Source organism: Ailuropoda melanoleuca, chromosome 3, assembly GCF_002007445.2.
Source record: "Ailuropoda melanoleuca isolate Jingjing chromosome 3, ASM200744v2, whole genome shotgun sequence".
Taxonomy (NCBI): Eukaryota; Metazoa; Chordata; class Mammalia; order Carnivora; family Ursidae; genus Ailuropoda; species Ailuropoda melanoleuca.
Window position 1 is genome coordinate 147,598,979 of NC_048220.1, and position 8,299 is coordinate 147,607,277.

General features: G+C 46.2%; 1 protein-coding gene across 9 annotated transcripts in view; it reads right to left on the reverse strand.

The window, feature by feature from the left end:
- PLEKHG4B (pleckstrin homology and RhoGEF domain containing G4B) overlaps positions 1-405 on the reverse strand; it is an 83,078-nt gene extending 82,673 nt beyond the window's left edge. For 7 of the 9 annotated variants that reach the window (XM_034657130.1, XM_034657135.1, XM_034657132.1 and 4 more), the window contains exon 1: positions 73-405. The gene's annotated coding sequence lies outside the window, so the exon portion shown is untranslated. The remainder of the gene's footprint in view (positions 1-72) is intronic. The other 2 variants (XM_034657131.1, XM_034657128.1) reach the window with 1 other exon arrangement.
- Positions 406-8,299: the final 7,894 nt, after the last annotated feature.

The window sequence follows — 8,299 nt, forward strand, 5'->3', positions numbered from 1 at the left end:
GGAGCCAGAGCCGGAGCCAGAGCCNGGGGCGGAGGGGCCGGGGAGACTGCGGGGAGGGGGCGCCGCTCTCACCTCCCGCAGGCGCGCCCAGCGCGCAGGTGCCCTCACCTGGGCGGTAATGGGGGCGGGGGCGCAGGGCTCCTCCCTCCGAAGCAAGGCAAGGTGGTGGCGGGGCGTTTGCTTTTACTTTTTGTTCTCACCAAGCCTGCGGACCTGGGATTGTGTTCTCAGACCAGTGGCTGGGGCGCTGCATCCGATTTCCGCCAGTGTCGACAGACCCGACCCTGATTTCTGCTCTGGAAGACCGTGAGACATTGGTTTCCCCCAGTGTAAACAGACCCGTACCCAATTTACACTGGCATAGACGGACTAGCTTTCTCTTCCTGTCCAAGTGAGCACATTGGCTGACGGGGTGCCAGGAGAACCTCCTGGGGGGGGGAGGGGTCTCACAGAAGAGCCCGCCCACCTTTAAGTCTCTCACCCTGCACTGTGTCTTGACTAGAAACATGGGCGCTGGTTCATTCCACCCAACGCAGGACCAATGTGCTCATTTAGGGGTAAAGTTCAGTTGTACGGAGAAATAAGCAGCTTTGGAACGGAAGGCTCCTGGGCACAGGTTACAGGACGGCTGAAGCTGAGGGTCGCGGGGATGAGTTGCCCTCCTTCACCCATCACACTGGCTTTTTTGAATTCTGATTGTGTCCTGCCTCACTCATTTGGTCTGCTTCCTGGAACCTCCAGCCCTGTCTCAGTGCTTGGGGACCTGGGTGTTCTTCAGTCCCTGAAGGCCCCAACCAACCCTGCCTCATCCTCCTCTCATCTACTCTCCCTGTGGGAGTCCTGTCCAAAATGCTCCAGGAATAGGATCCATTTTTTATAAACCCGTGTGGTCCCAACGTACCTACCAGGACAAAACTTGGGAATGTTGGCACGTTTCCAGAACAGGCGGCTTTGTCCCTGGTCAGCTCCTCCAGGATCCAGAAGCTGACCTCAGGGGAGGACAACAGTGCCCCTGATGCCTGGTCAGCTTGCAGCCCTGGAATCTCACTCTTACTGGAGATTTTGGGGCCTACAGGCGAAGCCCACTTGCCACCTCCGTTGTGCGGAGGGAAAGCAGAGCCTGCACTGGAAAAGCCGCGGTTCTTACGAATCTGGGTCCTTCTTAGTTGTGTATCCATGGAGTGAGGAGTGTTTTCTAAGAAGTTTTTGCAAAAATTTGGACTACTGAGATGGCTTGATTTATTCCAAAAGTACTTATGAATCACCAACTTTTGGCCAGTCACTGCGTGGCCCAGTGAGGCCCCTGGGGGTCTGACATTCCAATGCAGGGAGACAAACAATAAACCAATGGACAGAGAATAAAGCACAATAAAGCAGGGGTCCTGGCAGAGAAGACTATACAGGGACCAGAAGAGAGTGTGGAAGGGATCTGCTTGTTACTTCCATGTGTGCAAAGGCCTCGGGGTGGGAATGGTTCTGGTGTGCTTGAGGAAGGCTTTGTACCTGGGAGTGTGGTTAAGGAGGGCAGGTACAAAGCAACCAAGATTGGAAATGCAGCTGGGATAAGTAGGGCATGGTGATAAGCTTTGTTTTATTCCGAGTGTCGTGAGAAACCCCAGTGGAGAGAGCGTGGGAAGGAAGTGACGATATCTGATTTACATTCCGAACACATCACCCTGGCTGCAGTGTGGAGACCACAGCTGGTCGAGGCAGGGAGACCCATCAGGAAGCAACTGCCACAGTCTCTGTGAGAATGATGGACTGGGTTGAGGTGGGAGTGACAGAGGTTATGAGAAGCGGCCACAGTAAAGTCAGAGGGATCTGAGAGAACCAGCTGACAGCTGGATCCCTGGAGAATCAGGGAAAGAACAGCCAAGGAGGACAGTGGCCTGTGCCAACCCCCAGTAGCATACTCTCCTGCATGTAGAAGCTGGAGACCGCAAACGTATGTGCCTCGGATCCCTTGCATCTGAGAGCAGATGTGCCTCGTTTTGCTAAAACATGCACCACGTAAAATGTGGAAGGAACCACAGGAAGTAACGACTCTTATAGCAGATTGGCAGTGGAGAAGTTTGGCTCATTTGGGTCAGTTTGGGTCTCATCCCTGGCAGCTGTGGTGCTGAGCAGAAGGAAACAGGGCTGTGGGGAGGTTCCCTAAAACAATTCTCCATCACAGTTGGGTGTTTTTCCAACATTGCTGGATATGCCTGCTTACCTGACCCTTGCACAGATGCTATAAACTACCTTATATCTTATAATACATCCCTTACTGCTGAAATTAGCTACAGTATATTCAAGCGTCTGCAGTTAAGAATCAGCACAAAAACAGTAATTCAAGGATTTGAGGCCAGAAGGTGAAGAGGTTGGCCCCCTTTACTGAAGTGGGAGAGACTCGGGAAGAAGCAGGCCGGGCAGGAGAAGGTATGTTGACATTGAGACATCTGTTAGATGTGTTGGGCTGAGAGCAGAGGTCAGGCTGGAAACACAGAGCTGGAAATGCCCACACATGGGTGTGTTTAGAGATGAGGGACCGAATGTGCAGACAGAAGGGAAGAGGGGCCATGACCGCGATGGGGAATGTGCCCACATTTTGAGGTAGACGTGCCTCCTGAAATTCTTCCAAAAAACTGAAGAGGAGGGAATACTTTCTAATTCATTCTATGAGGCCAGCATTAATCTGATCCCAAGGCCAGATAAAGACATCACAAAAAAACTACAGGCCAATATCCCTGATGACTATCCAAAGACGCAAATAATTTCAACAAAATTTTAGCAAATAGAATCAACAGCATATTAGAAGGGCTACTCACCACGAATAAGTGAGATTGATCTCAGGAATGCAAAGGCGACTCCACATGAGAAAATTGATGGAGTACATCACTTTAACAGAACAATGGGGGGGGGAAGCTTATCTTGATCAACACGGGAAAGGTATGCTCTCAGAATACAACAATTAGAAAATTCTTCAACATGAGAAACAGTATTTATGGAAAACCTAGTTAACGTCATTTACATGGTGAAAGAATGAAAACTTTCTCCTTCAGATCAGGAATAAGACAAGAATGCGTGCTTTTGTTACTTCTACTCAACATTGTGCTGGAAGTTCTAGTCCGAGATGTTAGAGATAACAAAAGGAAATAAAAGACATTCAAATTGGAAAGGAAGTGGTAAAAACGATCTCTATTCATAGTGACATGATCCTATATATAGCAAATGTCAGGGGCGCCTGGGTGGCGCAGTCATTAAGCATCTGCCTTCTGCTCAGGGCGTGATCCCAGTGTTCTGGGCTCGAGCCCTGCATCGGGCTCCTCTGCTGGGAGCCTGCTTCTTCCTCTCCCACTCCCCCTGCTTGTGCTGCCTCTCTCGCTGGCTCTCTCTCTCTCTGTCAAATAAATAAATAAATAAAATCGTCAAAAAAAAAAAAAGAAAAGAAAAGAAAACGTCAATGAATCCGCCAAAAAGTTACTAGAACTAATGAATGAATTCAACAAAGTTGCAGAGTACAAGACCAATACACGCAAATCAGTTGTGTTTCTATACACCAGCAATGAATAATTTAAAAGTGAAATTAAGAAAATAATTCCATTTAGAATAGCATCGAAGAATTACTTAGGACTAAATCTAATCAAGGAAGTGAAAGATTTGTATGCTGAAAACAAAAAAATATTGCTGAAAGAGATTAGAGATGACCTAACAAATGGAAAGATATCACATGTCCATGGACAGGAAGAGTTAACCACGTCAAGATATCAGTGCTACCCAAAGTCATCTACAGATTCAACATAATTCCTATCAAAATATCATTAGACTTTTTTTTCAAAGATGGAAAAGCTGATCCTCAAATTCACATGAAATAGCCAGTGTCCCCTAATAGCAAAAACAATCTTGAAAAAAAAAACACAACAAAGTTGTGTGCATATATGATTAAATGATTTTTGACAAAGTTGACAAGAACATTCAATGGGAAAGGACAGTGTTTTCAACAAATGGTGCTGTTAAAACTGGACATCCACATACAGAAGAATGAAATTGGACCCTTACTTCATGCCTTATAAAAACTAACCAAAATGGATCAAAGACCTAAATGTAAGAGCTAAGGCTATGAAATTTTTAGAAGAAAATTGGGATACATCTTCATGACCTTGGATTTGGCAGTGGTTTCTTAGATATGACACCAACCAAAAAACACAAGCTACGTAGGAAAAAATACATGAATTGGACTTCATCAAAATCTGAAACTTTTGCACATCAAAGCACACTATCAAGAAAGTGAAGGCAACCCACACAATGGGAGAAAATACTTGGGAGTCAGTTATTCAGAAAGGGATTAATATCCAGAGTATATAAAGAATTCCTAAAACTCAACAACAGAGACAAACAATCCAGGTAAACAATAAAGGGCTCAAATAGACATTTCTCCAAAGAAGACAAGTAGAGGGTTAATAAACACCTGAAAATATGCTCAACATCATTAATCACCAGGGATATGTAAATCAAAGCCACAGTGAGATAGCTCAGTAGGATGGCTTTAAAAAGGGGAAGGTGAATAGTAAGTGTAGGTGAGAGGATAGAGAGATTAGAACGCTTGTACATTGCTCTTGGGAATGTAAAATTCTTCAGCCTCTGTGGAAAAGTTGGGCACTTACTAAAAAGTTAAACACAGAGCTGCAATGTGACCTAGGATCCATTCCTGGATACATACCCAAGAGAAATGAAAATACGAATTAGCAGGAAAACTTGTGCATAAATGTTCTAGCAGCACTCTTCACAATTGCCAAAAGGTGGAAGCAATCCAATTTCCCTCCGCAGATGAATGGATGAAGAAAACGTGGCATATCCATACAATGGAATATTCTTCAGTCAAAGAAAGAAATGACACTTTGTTTTGTGCTACAACATAGATGAGCGTTAAAAACATTTTGCTAACTGAAAGAAACCAGACAAAAAGAACACATATTGTATGATTCTATGTATGGGAAATATCTGGAGTAGATAAATGCATAGAGATGGGGGTTGGGGGGTGTCTAGGGAGAGGGACTGAGGGGGTGGTTAATGCTCCAGGGATACAAAGTTTCTCCTTTTGGGAGAAGGGTAGTGCTCTGGAGCCAGATGGTGGTGATGGTTGCATTAAATGTAAATGTACTGAACTGTACACTTTAAAATGGTTGAAATGGTGACTTTTATGTTATATGAGTTTTACCTCACTAAAAATAAATTGCAAATAGAACAGAATGTGAAAAGCAAAACCCTAAAACTTAAAAAAAGAGAAGATTGTGATGAAATTAGGATAGGGAAGTATTTGATAAATGCAACGCACAAAGCATGAACTATGAATAAATGACTGATATATTTGACAACTGCAATGTTCTAGGGGCTCACCAAGTTCTCACTCTAGCACTGTCATACCAGTGTCAGAGGCACCCTAAATGTCCAACAACGGGGGGACAGAGAAGCACATCTTGCACTTACACAAAGGAGCACAGCAGATAAAATGAATGAACACAGAGAAGCCTCAAAGGCCATATTGAGTAAAGAAGACAGCGGGTTACAAAAGATCAGAACGAGGTGGTGTCATTTAGGTAAACCCCAAATGCTCCAGATTGTTTATCAGCACACGCCCACACCGTTAAAGCATAAAAACGTGCGTGGGATGTCTCACACAGTTTAATGTCTGGTCAGATCTCCCTGTGGGCGCGTAGCACCTGTCATGGCTTTTCTCTGTGTGGAATCTTGCACATGAACCACAACATTTGCAGCAAATTGTGCTGTCTGGGCTGTGCTGTGGAAGCTGCCAAAGGCTGGGTTCATGAATCAAATTGGTTTTCAAGTTTCAATTTTTATTGTATTCTACATTTGCTTCTGCTTTCAGTTTAAGTTTTAATCAGAGATTATCTTGGGAAATATGCTGGCCACAGACAAGAATTACACGTGAAACCGTTGAGTGGGCATCCTGGTGAGGCAGGGTGGATGGAGCATGTATCAGATGAGAATTCCATCGAGGAGCAGCCCACACCGGCCTGCATCCCACAATGCTCAGGGAGCCCCTTGCAGCAGAACAGAGCATGGTGGAAATTCTCCGCAGAGGGAGTTCTAGTCACCAGCCAGAGGGAACCCCTCTTTGTGGAGCATCTGTGTGCACTGGGGCAGGGCCAGGCTCTGGGAGGGTCCCATCCTGGTTCAGCCCTTGCTGCCTTCCCCCTTGGTCTCCCTTCTCCTGCAGGCTCTCTCACACTGCCAGCCTTCCTCCTGCCCTCCCTTCCTCCCTGACCTTAGGCATCCTGTGCACTGGACAAGCTTGCCCCATCTGTCCTTTGAATTTTTAACCTTTATCTCCCAAGATAAAGGAAATTCAGACAGCATCAAGCAGAGGGAAGTGTGTTTGGGGAGTGGGTGTGGATGCTGCTCATTCATTAACCCACACCAGGGCGGCCATGAGGTCAGCCTCCCAGGGAAGCAGCAAAGACACGAGGGAAGCACTCTTCTGTGCACCTGCTGTGCTCTGGACAGTGAGTTGGACACACACAGATGCGTGCCCTGCTCTCAGACACCTTCTGTCCCAACGACAGGGATGGCCCCAACCAAACAAAAGACAGAGTAAGTTTTGAGAAGCACCAAGAAGGGACAAGATAAAGAAGAGCAGGGCTGGGATCCAGCTAGTCAGGCTAAAGGAAGATAGGGCTCACTGCCCAGAGGTTAGCGGTCAGGACCACCCCACAGAGGGAGCAGCAGGCACAGCAGCCCTGAGGCAGGATGAACACAGTGCATTCTGGGACTACGAAGGGGTAGTGTGGGGGCTGGGGTCATGACCTGTGAAGCTTTGGGGGTGTCCTTGGGGAGTTGACCCATGGCTATGCATTGGCTTTCTGTGGCAGGAATAGGAAGTGTCTGGTGAGTGGATTGGGTCTCCCCTGCTGAGAGCACCATGAGACTCCACCACTAAGGGTCAGGGCCTTGGTGGGCTCTGGGCCACAGCTGCAGTCTGGCCTTTACTTTTTGAGCATTTAGGTTTTGTTGTTTGAACATTTAGAAGTCTTTTTTTTTTTTTTTAAGATTTTATTTATTTGACAGAGATAGAGACAGTCAGAGTGAGAGGGAGCACAAGCAGGGGGAGTGGGAGAGGAAGAAGCAGGCTCATAGCGGAGGAGCCTGATGTGGGGGCTCGATCCCATAACACCGGGATCACGCCCTGAGCCGAAGGCAGACGCTTAACCGCTGTGCCACCCAGGCGCCCCGAACATTTAGAAGTCTTAAATAAAGAGGTACTTTTGAGCATGCCGTAAGACCCAAATTGGTTATGAATTCTGCCCTTCCTCATTTACTTGTTTGTAGAATATTTTAAATTTTCATATTTTTTATTTTATAGACACCACTTAAATTTAACATCTGGGTAGCTAATCTCATTTTATTTCAACCCCTTGTTTTCCTGATAAGTTATGGTAGAGGAATATAGTAACAGAAAATATTAACTTTTCAGGTGAATGTTTCCACAGTCCTGAAACATCAGAAAGTGGCCAAATGGCTGTGACTGCCCTTGGGACAGAGCAGCACAAAGATGCGGTGTGCTCACACCCGGAGCGGGACCTCTGCTGTGAGGCTGTCCTCGTTCTTGGGGTGGTGCTGGCCGGCTGACCGCACGCGCAGGTCGCGGAGCACGACGGGCACTGGCTCGGTCAGGTGAGAGGGCTTGTGTCCCGGACAGCCCCCTTCACAGTTCCCACAGAACCCTGAGCAGAAACCCTTGTGCCCGGGGCCTCCACAGTATGCTTTTCGAAAAACTCTCCAACATTTGCTCATTGAGGACAAAGTAGGAAAACAAAGATGACCCGCAAATTCCTGTGTGAAACGAGTAAAAATTCTACTGAAGAGCCGCTTCTGTTGAAGCTTTTGCCATAATATTTAAATGTTTTTTTCTCAAACAATCAGCGTTTCATATTTAAATAAATACCATTGAGATAAAAATCTTTAACATGTAGAAATTCTAATATGTTAATTTGCTAATTCTTTTGAGAGACAAAGAGGAACTATACCTCTCTATCATAGCAGGACGATCATGGAGCACATGAATTAAAATTGTTTCCAGTTCAGAAATAGTGAAAAACAAATATAATGAGAGGGTTTAGAAAATCCACCTGTTCTAATCCTGCAAACCCTTTGCCCTCTCCAGGGAGCTCAGTGGGAGATGTGGGGAACTGTCTGCTCACACTCATTCCATTGTATTCGGGATTTTACTCTGACAAAGAGAGACTCAGGCCCTCCCCTCCCACGGAGGCAAACATCCAGTCAGCCTTGGAATGTGAGT